Raw genomic sequence first — 14,860 nt, 5'->3', positions numbered from 1 at the left:
TCTTCTGAGTACCAGCGGTTGCTGGAGTCTAGCCTGGCCTGTTCCCAACCTCAGTACCTATAAGTGTTGCTAAGTTCCACAGTTATGCCAATGTCACCACACTCAGCCTGTCACCACCCTTGGGCAAACCAGCTGGCATGGCAGTTCAACAAAGGTGAGCCTGAAATCCCCCACAGAATCTGCTCCTAGATCTTTTTCTCTCATGTGCTGGTTAGTGTCATGCGCAGTCTCCTGTGGTCCGCACTCTGCCCTGACACTCATTGGCAGGTATTGTGGTTGAGCCCTGCCAGGCAGGCCCTTCAGCCATGACTTTTGTTTACCTTGGTAGGTAGTGGTTGATACCAACAATCCCAGTTTAGGTCTCCTATGTGGGCAGGTGTATTGGTTTGTCCCCAAATGACCTCTGGTTTCCCTCCGTCGAGCCGCTGGTCTCAGCCCCCTCGTTTACCTGCAAGTGCAGGAACCACGTTGGTGGAAGTCCCCCAGGATCACTCCTCACCTGTCATGTTCTCCCTCAGCAGTCCTCCCTCCCACACATCTCCAGACCCCCTTCTCTGAGCAATCCACTGCCCCCCTATGCCCACAAGCACACAGATCCCCGAGCCCAGTCCTCCAGGGGTGTGCTGTGCCAGCCTGGGGCTCTGCCTGCTTACCAGGGCCCCCACACACTCGTGTGCAAGTCCCCAGATCCTGTCTACTGGTGTGCCAGCATCTGCTCTCCCACATATCTTTAAAAAATTAGTAGAATTGGCAACTATGCTGGCATACTGGTAAAATGAACACAAATTTGGCATTAACCAGGCCCAGGATGCCTGCCAGCTATTAGCTGCTTCTCTCCCAGCAGTGTAACACTTGCCTAGATACACTGCATCCTAGACCATTACCACAGCTGGGTTCCCATGTATTTTGAGAGCACCTTCTCAGAGTGGGCCCTTCCCAGCATCCCTTGCACCTGATCCAATCAGGATCCGGACGCTGGGCTGACTTGTACCTGAGGAATGTGACAAGACGCCGTGCGCCCCCTGGATGTGCTTAACAAACTGCTAAGTTATTTATTTACTTATTTACTTATTTATTTATTTATTAGCTTAAAAAGAGTTACTGAGAGAGATCTTCCATTGCCTGGCTTACTCCCAAATGGCCACAATGACTGGAGCTTGACTGATCTAAAGTCCTGGGCCAGGAGCTTCCTCCAGGTCTCCCATGTGGGTGCAGGGTCCCAAGGCCTTGGGCCAGGCTCCACTGCTCTCCCAGGCCACAAGCAGGGAGCTGGAAGGGAAGTGGAGCAGCTGGGGTGTTGATCCCGTGCCCACATGGGGTGCTAGCACAGCGGGCAGTGGTTAACTTGCTCTACCACAATGCCGACCATCAGGTTGTGCCTTTCCTGGGCTCCCCCTGCCATCCAATAGCTGGGTGCAGAGACTCCAAAGAACTGGGGCTACTGGCTCTACAGCCTGGAAAGATACCAGGTCTCTAAACCACAGTGTGGAGGGACAGCCAGTAAGAACAGGGAGCCAAAGTGTCCCACCTGCAACCAGCACCTGTTGTACTCCGGTAGAAGGGTCTGCTGACTTGTTCAAGCAACCAGCGTAAGTAACCCGTACAAGCAGCGCCTGCCGACCACTGACCTAGTTCTTCCCGTAGTACACATGGCTTATTAAAGTGAATGTGTGCTGTGCGCAGCCATGTCACAGGAAGCAGTGTCCTTGCTGGCGTTCGAGCCCCAGGGCCCACACCGTGCACACGAACAACAGGGGACGGAAGAGCACGGCAAGGCGGGCAGCTGACCTACTGCCTCTGCGTGTCCCTCTCACCTGTCACCTGGACCACACGCAGGACATGTCTCAACAGCACCACAGGCCCTGAGTTGGGACGCCAGAGCCTCAGCCAGGCTGACCCCTGTGGGCTTTTAGGAGGACCCCGACCAACACGCAATCAGCTGTCATGTGGGAGGCAGTTCACAGCTCTGAGATTTTGTCAGAAATTAAAAAGAGGATGAAAGCAAGATCTGTCATCATGGGGAGTTAACACATTGGAATCAGACTGGCTTAACTGGTCGGAAGGGAGTGAAAGAACATGGTGTTTCCCGAGAGCCCCGCCCTGCTCGCGGGGGGGGCGGGGCGCAGAGCGGCTTTCCCAGGCAGGCGGGAGCAGTGTTCACTTTGCGTCCCTTGTGCTCCAGGGGTCGCCGCGTCCTTTCCTTTGGTGTCCGTGGGAAGGTGGAGACATCTCTGGGAACAGAGACCACCCTGCCACCAGGTCAGCCACATGGCCTGGCTGCAGCAGCATAGGAGCAGTGTACTTAGATAAGGAGCTGAGAGCCGGAAACGCCAGGTCCAGTGATGCCAGCCTCTCTCCCATCTCCAATTGGCTCAGTGCTTGCAAACATGTTGCCAAATATGTAGATGCTGGCAGCTCAGCCGACATGCCTCAGATAAGTTCTATTTTCAGCATGGCTGTTTTTAGCGCAAGATTCTGCCGGTGTCCAGGAATGGACCAGAGAGGGACAACTGCTTCACGTTCTTGACCTCAGGAAGGGCTCAGCCCATCACAAGACCCCTCTCTGTCCCAGAAGGTCGGTGGACAGCCCTGGGTCACTACCGCCCCAGAGAGCTTTAGACGACCTGTATGGTGAGTGTGCGGCAGCCCAGCACTTGCTCAGTAAGCACGGGGGGGTGGGGAGAATGCTCCTGGCGCCAATTCCCTCAAGTTCACTGAGGCGCACCAGCCGCACCTGCGAACACTCAGGGGCTATTTGCCCAATGGAGCGGTCGGTGAGTGGAGGCGCCCACCGATGGGATTCTCATGCTAACGGTGCCCACTCCTACGGTTAACCCACTGTGTACTGTCACAGGCCTAGGCACTTCATCTTGTTTCATAGCCACATGGCATAAATCCCATGATTATCCATTTTTCCCCTCAAATGAGAACATTTTCATAATTCATCCCCACCCCAGGACACATGGCTGGAGCAGGGCATAACAAGTGTTTGAATCCAGGACTAGGGGCTCAGCCTCTCTCCTCTGTGCTCATGCATTCTTGAAATATTTACTAGCGCACTTTGGGGTCCACATGTTGGTGGATAGGTTAAGCCACCATCTGCACCCCTGGCATCCCACTGGAGTGGTAGTTCAAGCCCCTGCTGTTCTGCGTGCTGCCAGCTCCCTGCTCATGCTCCAGGGAAGGCAAGGGATGATGGCCCAGGTGCTCAGGCTCTGCCGTCAGTGGGGGAGGCCCGGATGGAGTTCCAGGTTCTTGACTTTGGCCTGGACCAGAACCGGCTGTTGTCTCTCCCTCTCTTTCTGCTTTTCAAATAAAAGTAAATAAATCATTAAAATTAATTGGACAGGTTTTGGCCTTTGTCTAAACAGTCTTGCCAAAGAGCATTGCAGACCCCGTGTTTCAGGGTGTTAAGCGTACACACTCCCACGGGAAGCTATCTGTGCCACTGTTCGTTGTAACAAGCTCCGGAAGGAACCCTGGGATGCCCGGCAGGGAGCTGGCGTGGTCCATTCAACGGACGGAAAACCACTGGGAGAACTGAACACGCGGCAGGAAGTCTTTCACACATGCGTGGAGCTAAACAAGCCAGTGTGCAAAATTACACACCCGAGCCACTAATATTTTAACAAGTCACACTTTTTCTGCTTAAAAATGCCTAGGATGGAGATACCCAAATGTAAAAAGCTCTTTATTTATTTGACAATCAGAGTTGCAGAGAGAAGATACAGAAAGAGGGACAGACACAAACACAACAGCCAGTTGAGTCAGACCAAAGTCAGGAGCCACGACTTCCTTCCCAGACTCCCGCATGGGCCAACACTGCTGATTTGCCAGAGCATAGGCTGGGAGCTGGACAGGGAGTGGGTGAGCCGGGCCTTGAACCAGCGCTCGTACAGGATGCTTACATCACAGGCAGTGGGTTCCCCACCAATGCCACACCATCACGATGGCTCTTCTGCTACTGCGAGATGAGCGAGTTTATTTTCTAATTTGACTTGTTTTTAGATTTATTTTATTTTTATTGGAAAGGCAGGTTTACAGAGAGGAGAGACACAGAGAGAAAGCTCTTCTGTCCTTTGGTTCACTTCCAAATGGCCAAAACAGCCGGAGCTGAGCTGATCTGAAGGCAGAAGCCAAAAGCTTCTCCCACGTCTCCCACGTGGGTGCGGGGCCCAGGCACTGTGGCCGTCCTCTGCTGCTTTCCCAAGTCATCAGCAGGAAGCTGGATCAGAAGTGGGGCCGCTGGGACTCGAATAAGAGCCATGTAGGAGTGGGTACTGCAGGCAGAGACTTAAAGCACCAACCCATGCCTAACTTTTCATAAGAAAAAAGCTAGGGCCTGGCGTGGTAGACTAGTGGCTAAAGTCCTCGCCTTGAACGCACTGGGATCCCATATGGGCGCCGGTTCTGATCCTGGCGGCCCCGCTTCCCATCCAGCTCCTTGCTTGTGGCCTGGGAAAGCAGTTGAGGATGGCCCAAAGCTTTGGGACCCTGCACCCACGTGGGAGACCCGGAAGAGGCTCCTGGCTCCTGGCTTCGGATCGGCACAGCACCGGTCGTTGCGGCTCACTTGGGGAATCATCGGATGGGAGATCTTTCTCTCTGCCTCTCCTCTCTATATATCTGACTTTGTAATAAAAATAAATAAACATTTAAAAAAAAAGAAAAAAGGAAAAAGCTAGCTCTAAAGAACTCAGCCCCGACATTAATATCACCTGTTAATATGCTTTATGACAAATTATTTCTGAAGAAGTGAAATTCCTGAGCGCCCTGTGGAATGCCAGATGGGCTGTAAGAAATGAGACCAGAGCAGCATGAGCTACTTCTTTTTGTAGATCCAACACTAAGTTATTTCCTTGTATTGCAATGCCCCTATGTAGAGAAACTGTACCGAACTACTTTTTTTTCTAAGCACACTAGCTTTTCAAAGTTTTATTCAGCCTCAACTTTCCTCGCCATTTCTTGAGGCCCCGGGCTCAGAGCGGTGCTGAGGTGCGCTTGTCTCTTGAGCACTCAGCAGGTGCGTCAGAGAGAAGCAACACTTGGCTCAACGTGGGCTCAGCCAAAGGGGTAGCCGCGGTGGCCTAAGCCGCTTCAAGAAGGTTTTTAAGCACACTGCAAACACAATGTGTTTGCACTGTGTCATCATGCTAAGAAACGCCCGAATCCAAACACACTCCTGAGCGATTACTCATAGCAGTATTCCTTTAACTCCGTCCCTGAAGAATTAGCCTCTTTACCTGGAAAACATCTCCTTTCAGATTTTTTTTTCTAGCTACGAGCCATTCTAGGAACTGTCAGAGACCTAGGAGGCAACTTCAAAGGATTTGTGCAAATCAAAACGTGTTTCTTTGGGTAATCCCTGCAGTTTCATACTAACATGTGTTTCATGGACTCCTCAAGGTCCCTCGTGTGCGCGGATCCCAAGGTCCCTTGTGTGCGCTGATGCCAAGGGGGTCCTTTTGCACGAGAGTGACCTTATCTCTCGCGTGCACTTTCACAACTTTTAGAAGCACTGCTCACATATGCTACAGGTCAGCAGGGAGCACTTGCTTCATATCGAAAACAAGGAGAATGCCAGAACAGTTAGCTAACGCAGTGACGAAGGAAAAGGACACATTTTTATTTGCTCATGGAACAAGTTGAAAGATTCCAGAGGTTAATGTTTCCAGATTAAAGTGCTTTTGAAATATGTAAGTCCTGAAGCCCAGATAGAATCTTCACATTCTTGTGGGTTTGTAGGTGAAATGTTTCAAAGTGTTTCAAATTTACTTTACAAAGCGCTGGGGGGCCAGCCTCGTGGTGCAACCAGTAAGGCACTGCTCGCGGCGCCAGTGTTCTGTATGGGTGCTGCTTTGTGTCCCGGCTGCTCTGCTTCTAATCCAGCTCCCTGCTAATGTGTCCAAGAAAGCCATGGAAGATGGCCCAATTGTTTGGGCTCCTGCATCCATGTGAGAGACCCCGATGAATCTCCCAGCTCTTGGATTTGGACTGGCTCAGCCCTGGACATGGTGGCATCTAGGGAGTGAACCAGCAGATGGAAGATCTCTGTGTCTCCTTCTCTCTCTGCAATTCTGCCTCCCAAATAAATAACTATTGAGAACAAATAGTTCTGTGAAGAGAGGGGAAGCAGAGGATGCCACTAGGGGAGGGCACACACACACAACACACAAGTACATACACGCACACACACAACACACACAAGTACATACATGCACACATAACACACAAGCAAATATGCACACGTACACAAGTACATACATGCACGCACATACACATAAACAAACAAGCAAATACGCACATTTACACAAACACACATGCACGAATGCACATATACACGCATGCATACACGCACACACGTACAAAGACATACATGCACGCACACATGTGCACAAATGCACACATGCAGGCATATGCACACACATACAGGCAGATACACAACACACCAGGCACGCATGCATGACCCATGCACATGGATGTATGCACACAGAGGCTCACATGTGTACATGCCAAAACAACACAGAGACACATACATATATATGCATATGCACATAGCTGTGTGCACAAGAACACATGTCCCGTGCCTGAACACAAAACATGCATGCACAGAAAGGACACATATGATCGCATGCTAACACATGTCTGCACACACATGTGCCCATATGCAGACACATACATTCCTTCACACAAACCCTGCAGTCAACTGGGCTCAGTGCTGAGAACTTGACTATGGACCAAGTTCTTGCTGCGGGCAGTAGGTTCAGTGTGTGTCCTCGTGACTGAAGCCAAGCAGGTAGCTCCCGCAGAAGGGCAGAGATGACGGCTGCCACTCTGCGCTGAACACCCGGAGGATGGCATGGAGGAAGCCTAACTGGGGCTCATGGTGCGCAGCCCGCTACTGCCCTCTTACTCCCCTAACCTGTGCCACATCCCGGGGCTCCCCTCCCCAGCCCTGGAGCAGGTGATGGATCCTCTGAGCATCCAACCAAATCCAAAGCAAGAAACCTCCCCACACCCTGCTAAGCGTCCTGGTGACTTTGCTAAATGGTGGCAAGCATTTCCAACAGCAGCTGGTGTTTGGGATCTGACCCCAGAGCTTACACCTGCTCCAGCCAGCCAGCCACCCCTATCTTTCTGTCTCCCTGGATCTTTTTTTTTTTCCTGCAGAGTTAAGGCAAGGCTTTGAGCCCCACATGTCACCTCCAGCTCTCATCTTCACTGTGCATAGTGGGAAGGTCATTGTTCCGCGTGAAAAGCCAGGCCACAGCCCAGCCCTGTCTTGCCAGCCCACTCTCCCTGGAAGGCCATGAGTTCATCCATGCAAGGCAACTTCAGCAAGAGTGGGTGTGGGAACTGAGCATGGGGCGACTGGCAGGCTGTTCCCTGGCTTGTCATGCGGCACCTGCAGCCACCATGCACGCCGCTGCAGGGTCTGAGCCATGGCTGAGACAACAGAAGATGAGGCCGTGGCTGGAGCCAGAAAAGCAGAGGGGTGGGACTCCACGTGGGCAGTGGTGAGGCTGCCCTAGGACAGTGCCGGCTGGCAGGGGCCGGCCATGGGTGGGAGTAGGCAATTCCAAATACTTTCTTCCTTTTGCTCGTCTGTATTTTCTAAACACCTAGCAATATGGGTCTTCAAGTTTGGGCTAAAATAAGAAAGAAATCGTCACCGCAAGGCCAGCTGGGCTGTGGCCTTTACAGGAGGCTGGACCCGCCAGACCAAACCGAAATGAGACAAAACAACCGACAAAAACCTAGGCTCCCGAATCACATTTTCTTCTTCAAAACAGTAAACCTGGGACCTCCTGGAGGAGCTGCTGCTCCGCCAGGGCACACCCGCTCAGGAGCTGTGGAGGAGACATTGGCACACCCGTGTGGTCAGCAGCTTGTGGCATGCTTGCTCAGGGGTGCGATCAGCCTGCCGATGAGCACCCCTCAACAGAGGGCCGTGCTTCCAGACACAGGGGCCCGGCGCTCACGATGGGGAAGGGCTGAGAGGGTAACGAGGTGTCCGCCTCAGCTGCATGGCTGCACCCCTGGACTGCGGAGCTGAGTGAAACCAGCCAGGCACTGGAGGACCAGCTGTGTCCAATGTCACATGTGATGTGCTATCTAAAAGCGCCAGCCATATACACAGAGAGAGTGTTGGTGCCAGGAGGTGCTGGGGTGTGTTGTGTGAGGGGGGCGTGGTGAAGGTATGAAGGTCCAGCCAAAAGAAGTCAGATCTGGTGGCGCTCTGCCCTGCCTGTTTACGTAGAGGACAGAAGACTCATGAGCCTCTGGAGTGACCTCCTGAGTGAGGTGTGAAGTGGCTCCCACATGAGGATGCGAAACCACACAACGACATCACGGGGCCCTGCTGCCCGCGGTCAGCACGCGCTCAGGCCCCTCGTTACCTCCTGCTTCATTCAGAAGCCACGTGTGGGCGTCAGACCTTGCACCTGGTCACACAGAAGCCAGGGACCCTCTACAATGTAAGGGGAGCAGTCTGGTGCAGTGGTCACGAGGCCCCTCGGGACACCCACAGCCCATGTTGGCATTTGAGTTCTGGCTCCTCCCTGGATTCCAGCTTCCTGCTGAGGCCCCGGGAGGTAGCAGGTGATGGTCGCCAGTCCCCAAGGGAGGCCTAGAGGCAGCCCCTGGCTCCCGCTAGGCCCTGCTCTGGCTGGTGTAGACATTTGGGGAGTAAACCAGTGGCTGTGTTAGCTTCGTCTCCTGCTTTATTTTAAAAAAAAAAGGTAATAAAAATTAAATTCATCTTGGTTTAAAAGAATTCTGAGATCTGTGAATAGTTTTTTACACTTGATCTTAGCCAAAAGGCCGAGAAGCGATTGTGAATAGTTTTTTAAAATATTATTTATTTATTAGAAAGGCAGAGTTAGAAAGAGAGAGAGTCTTCTATCCTCTGGTTCACTCTCTAAATGGCTATAATGGCTGATGCTGGGCTGGTCCGAAGCAAGGAGCCAGGAGCTTCTTCTAGGCTTCCCTGTGGGTGTAGAGGCCCAGGGACCTGGGCCACCATCCACTGCTTGCCCAGACATATTAGCAGGGAGCTGGATTGGAAATGGAGCAAAGGGGACCTGAACTGGCACTTATATGGGATGCCAGCGCCACAGGTGGTGGCTTTGCCCACCTCACCACAGTACTAGCTCCGTGAATAGGTTTTTTTTTTTTTTAAGGTTTATTTATCTTTTTATTGTAAAGGCAGATATACAGAGAAGAGAAGAGACAGAGAAGAAAATCTTCCATCCACTGACTCACTCCCCAAGTGGCCGCAACAGTCAGAGCTGAGTTGATCCGAAGCCAGGAGCCTCCTCCAGGTTTCCCGCATGGGTACAGGATCCCAGGGCTTTGGGCCATCCTAAGCTCCTCCACCCCCAGGCCACAAGCAGAGAGCTGGAAAGGAAGCAGGGCTGCTGGGACACGAACCGCCCCCCATACAGTTCCTGACATGTGCAAAGTAAGGACTTTAACCAACAGGCTACCACGCTGGACTCCCCCCTTTCCCCCCAACTAGTTTTTAACAATAAGAATTTCTATGTTCTTTTTAGAGACTCTTCAAGTTTGCCCTGTTTCTCAAACCACAATTCTACACTTAAAGAGTTAATGCAGGAGCATCTCTGCTTATCAAAGAGAACTGTTTGAAAACATGAAAAGCACAAAAAAAGTTCCCCTTCTGGGGACCAAGGCCAGCCTATGTGAGTGTCTGTCAGAACAGCACGACCCTTCACTGCAGCATGCCTGTGTGAGACGCCCGTCACCCTGGCCCTTCCCGGGGCCGCTGGCACTCAGGGCCTGACCACCCACCGGTGTTCACATGTTGGAGGAGACACCTCCATTTTCCTGGGGATTTATACAAGGATTTTACATAATTGTTTTCATCCAGCATGTTCTGTTTTGTAGGCAGCTTGTCTTCCCATATTAGCAGACCAAAGTGGGCCTGGCGAGGTAGCCTAGAGGCTGAAGTCCTCGCCTTACAAGCACTGGGATCCCATGTGGGTGTCAGTTTGATTTCCAGCTGCTCCACTTCCTTTCCAGCTCCCTGCTGGTGGCCTGGGAAAGCAGTGAAGGATGGCTCAAAGCCTTGGGACCCTGCACAACTCTGGGAGACTTGGATGAAGTCCTGGCTCCTGGCTTCTGCTCAGTGCAGCTCTGGCTGTTGCGGCCACCTGGAGAGTAAACCAACAGATGGAAGCTGTTTGTCCCTCTATCTCTCTTTCCAATAAAACTAAATAAATCTTTAAAAAATAATTTTAAAAATAGCAGACCAGAACTTTTTTTCCAGGTCATGGGGCTGGTTTCCAATACCAACTTCCTGGGTTGCCTGGGACGCACGTGGTGGCTACCCCAGCATGACTGACGCCACAGCTACCTGTGTTCGTCTTCGGAGGAGAAAATCCAGACAGGGGACCTGCCCTGTGGCGTAGCGTACTAATCCTCTACAAGCAGTGTCAGTATCTCATGCGGGTGCCAGTTCGAGTCCACTTCCATCTCCCTGCTTGAGGCCTGAAGGAGCAGTGGAAGATGAACCAAGTCCTTGGGCCCCTGCCCATGTGGGAGACCCAGAGGAGGATCCTGGCTCCTGGCTCTGGATTCATTCAGCTCTGGCCATCGCAACCATTTGGGGAGTGAATCAGCAGATATAAGCTCTCTGTGTGTCTCTCCTTCTCTTTCTGAAACTGCTTTGCAAATTTTTACTTGAAAGGAAGATTTACAGAGAGAAGGACCAAGAGAGATCTTCCATTCACTAGTTCACTCCCTCAATGGCCAGGAGCCGCCTGGTGGCCCCACACCCCAGCAGCTCCCTCCTTCCCCCCAGGGTCTGCGCTTCATTAGCTCTCCTGTAACTCAGAGCGCTCAGGCGGGGCAGGGGCTGCCCCAAGGCAACACCGTGCCAAGTGGACCTGCTGCCTTGCCAGTCGTGGGGCTCTGGTGTGGGCAGCCTCGCTCCCCCCAAGGCTTCTGGGAAGCCCTGGTTTGGCCAGTCCTTCCTGAGGGCTGCTCCCGGGGCTTGTGAGAGCCTGATCCACAGGTGCCAGGCGTGGGAACTGCAGGCCACGCCATGACACCCTCAACTGCCAGAGGCAGAGGTTGGTGCGGACACACAATCAAAATACACATTTAGGGGTCAGTAGGCGCCAGCATCCCATATGGATACCAGCTCAAGCTCCACTGCTCCACTTCCCATCCAGCCTTCCTGCTAAAGTGCTTGGGAAAGCAGTAGAGGATGGCTCAGGTCCTTGGGCCCTGTGCCAATACTGGAGACCTGTAAGGAGCTCCGGCTCCTGGCTTCAGATCAGCTCAGCTCCTGCCATGGTGACCTCCTGGGGAGTGAACCAGCACATGGAAAGTCTCTGTGTTTTCCTCTCTATTTAACTTAAAGAAAAAAAAAAGAAGAACCTTAAAAAAAAAAAAAAAGACACATTGTCTTCCAGTGCCCCAAACACTGACACCCATGCACACATTTTGGTGACAAGCATTCCAGGGAGTTTTGGAGAGCCGGGGCGGGGCAGGGGTGCAGATGGTGGAGGTCTTTCCTGCAGGCTCCTGCAGGGAACCTCCTGGCATGCAGAGAACAGACTCCGATGTGATGCAGGGTGGCGGCGGGAAGTGTCTGCCAGACTGGAGCTCCAGGGAAAGTGCCGGCCCAGGGTAGGGGGGCCTGGAGCAGCGCATGCTCCCAAGCCCCAGCCTGGCAGACCTTCGGCGGCACCAGCAGCTGGGCCAGCAGCCGGAGAAGCCCATGGCTCCTGCCCCCGGCCCATTTACTGGCACATGCAGGGGAGGCCCAGCTGGCAGCAGTGCTGGGCCTGGAAGAGATGGGCGCACAGACACCCAGGGCAGTGAGGGGAGCTGACACTGCTCACCTGCAGCCCCCACAGGAGCAGGCTGGGAGGTGGGACCAGCAATGTCATGCTGACTGCTTCTGACAGCTGCCCTCTGGGAACAATGCCAGGCCGGCCTTATGGGGTGGGGGGCACTGCACAGGGCCTGCAGGGACACCCGTTGGGGGTGGGGGGCACTGCACAGGGCCTGCAGGGACACCCGTTGGGGGTGGGGGGCACTGCACAGGGCCTGCAGGGACACCCGTTGGGGGTGGGGGGCACTGCACAGGGCCTGCAGGGACACCCGTTGGGGGTGGGGCACTGCACAGGGCCTGCAGGGACACCCGTTGGGGGTGGGGGGCACTGCACAGGGCCTGCAGGGACACCCGTGTCCCATTGCACGTGGAGTCCCCGGATGCCTGCCATTGCAGGAGCAGTGGGCTGCGGCTGCCCCAGGTGCCCCCCTCCGGGAGCCCTGATGCCGATGGCTCCGCGTGGGGCGGCCCGGCCATGTGTGTAGGTCACGGTCTCTGTGTGCACGGGCGCAGTTCAAAGGCAGTTCATCAAGTGCCTCTGCTAATCCCCCCTCTGATCCCCGTTTTGTCCCGGAGCTAAACTTATTACAAGCAGTTGGTGAAATTGTGAGTGAGGCCAGGGGGCCCCCCTAGGCTGACTTCCGCATGCTTTGCCCAGCGGGGAGTGTGGGCAGCGAGGAGGGCAGGACCTTGGGCGGTTACATCGCTACCAGACTGGCATCACTGTAATCCTGTTCGTATGACAGTGAGGGCAGCAGATGTGAACACATGCCACACACACACACACACACACACACACACACACAGAGTCACTTCCCTGAGCCCTGGAAGGACAGCCGTAAACTTCCCCACTGGGACCGTCCACTGGAACCTGGCCCAACACGCTCCCCACTGCACTCCTGTTCCCAAGCCTGATTTTAAGCTCCGAGCATGGCCCTGGGTCTTATTTTAACGACCCCTGCCCCCTGCACCTGCTGGCAGCAGGGAGCCCCTGGCCTCCCTCAGTACTGAGTCTCAGGTGCACTCCATGTCAGCTAGCCGCCAGGTTCCCTTGATATCACCTCAGACCCCGCTCTGCCCTCCCCACACCCGGTCCTCAGGCCCCTCTTCCAGGTTGGAGTCTGCCCCACGGCCAGGATGGCCTTTGCTCCTGTCCTCTCATGGTCTCTCTGTACCTCGCAGTCTCAATCAGGAGACCTGCCCGGAAGCTTCAGGCTTGGCCCACCATCCTTGCCCTCCCGACGCCCACCACCAGGCAGGTGGTTTTCCGTAGCCTTGGCTGGGCCGCGCAGCCCAGGAGGCAGTGATGCTGGGAGAGATGGTTAGCCAACGTATACTGCATGAATGAAGAACCCAGGAAGGCGCTGATCTTTTTTCCTCCTATATTTTATTTTTAATTTTTTATGATATAATTCCATAGGTTGTGGGCTTTCCCTTACCTCCTCGCCAAAGTCCCTCCCCACAACTGATTCTCCGTATTATTACAGTAGTGTAGTCCTTCATAAGCCTGCAGTTCCGGGAAGATGTTGCAAGGGCTGGTCAATGGCCCAGGTTTGGCCAAGTGCATAATGGGTGTCTCCCTCCTATAGCTCCAACCACTCCCATATGAGCTCATGTTTTCTTTTCTTTAAAAAAAATATTTATTTGGGCCCGGCGGCGTGGCCTAGCGGCTTAAGTCCTCGCCTTGAACGCGCTGGGATCCCATATAGGCGCCGGTTCTAATCCCGGCAGCTCCACTTCCCATCCAGCTCCCTGCTTGTGGCCTGGGAATGCAGTCGAGGACGGCCCAAAGCCTTGGGACTCTGCATCCGTGTGGGAGACCTGGAAGAGGTTCCTGGTTCCCGGCTTTGGATCAGCGCAGCACCGGCCATTGCAGCTCACTTGGGGAGTGAATCATCAGACGGAAGATTTTCCTCTCTGTCTCTCCCCTCTGTATATCTGACTTTGTAATGAAAATAAATAAATCTTAAAAAAAACCATTTATTTATTTGAAGGGTAAAGCTAGATTGAGACAGAGAGAGAGAATGTTGCATGTGCTGGTTTCATGCCCAACGGCCATAGCAGTCAGTGCTGGGCGGGTCCAAGGGCAAGAACCAGAACTTCTTCCTGCCCTCCCGTGTGGGTGCAGGGTCCCAAGGACTAGGGCCGTCCTCCACTGCTTCCCCAGCCACATACGCAGGGAGTTGGATGGGAAGTGGAGCAGCCAGGACTCAAAAACCAGCGCCCACATGGGATGCTGGGTGATAGGCAGAGGCTTAACCCGATAGGGCATGGCGCCAACCTCAGTGAGTTCACTCTCACTAGGAATCTGCCCACTTGGATAGCCAAGGACACCCGAGCAGGTCCGAGACAGGACTTGAGGTCAACCTTGGAAACGTCTTCTCCCAGCTTCCCTGTCTCAGAGTGGCCCAAGACGGCTCCCTTCCTGTTGCCCGCACAGATGCACAGCAAGTTCTACTGGTCTACCTTGTCAAGGATTTCCAGGCATGGACTGTGCACTGTGGCTTTACGCCCGTGACCCTGACCGAGGCCCTGTTGTCTTCTGCTGCTGATTCTCCTCGCCCTTAGACGCAAAGCAAAACCAAAAAGCCTTCCCTGCACCAAGTCCCCAGCTTGGCTCTGCTCGCAGAGCCCCTGACCCGGGCCTCTTTGTAACTGTCTCCCTGCTGGTGCTCACCTAGTGTAGGGCACATCTCTCCCTCCCTGAAGCGTTGGGCCACGCGACACTCCGCTTTGCGCGCTGTTGCATGTGGGGGTGCTCAGAAAACACGTGCCGAGAGAGAAAGTGAATGCGCAGGCTTCTTACACCCCAAACCCGCTCTGGATTTTGTTGCTCAGGCTGGGCTCCTGGGCTGCGGACTGCGTAGCCTGCCAGCTGGCCACCCCCTCAGCACTGTCTCCAGCCTGCTAAGCGGATTTCTGATCCCAGCACCAGCTCCCGCCTGTCCTGGCCAACTGCTTGTTTGTCCAAATGCACCTGTCAGCACCTGTTTGGAC

General features: G+C 53.9%; 1 pseudogene; it reads right to left on the bottom strand.

Moving 5' to 3' along the window:
* Nucleotides 1-8,675: 8,675 nt before the first annotated feature.
* On the bottom strand, nucleotides 8,676-8,835 carry LOC118759092 (U2 spliceosomal RNA; annotated as a pseudogene).
* Between the last annotated feature and the right edge of the window lie 6,025 nt (nucleotides 8,836-14,860).

The sequence above is a fragment of the Ochotona princeps genome, chromosome 7 (genome assembly GCF_030435755.1).
Source record: "Ochotona princeps isolate mOchPri1 chromosome 7, mOchPri1.hap1, whole genome shotgun sequence".
Classification (NCBI taxonomy): domain Eukaryota; kingdom Metazoa; phylum Chordata; class Mammalia; order Lagomorpha; family Ochotonidae; genus Ochotona; species Ochotona princeps.
Note: the sequence above shows the minus strand (reverse complement) of the source record. Positions and strands in the feature narration are given on the sequence as shown.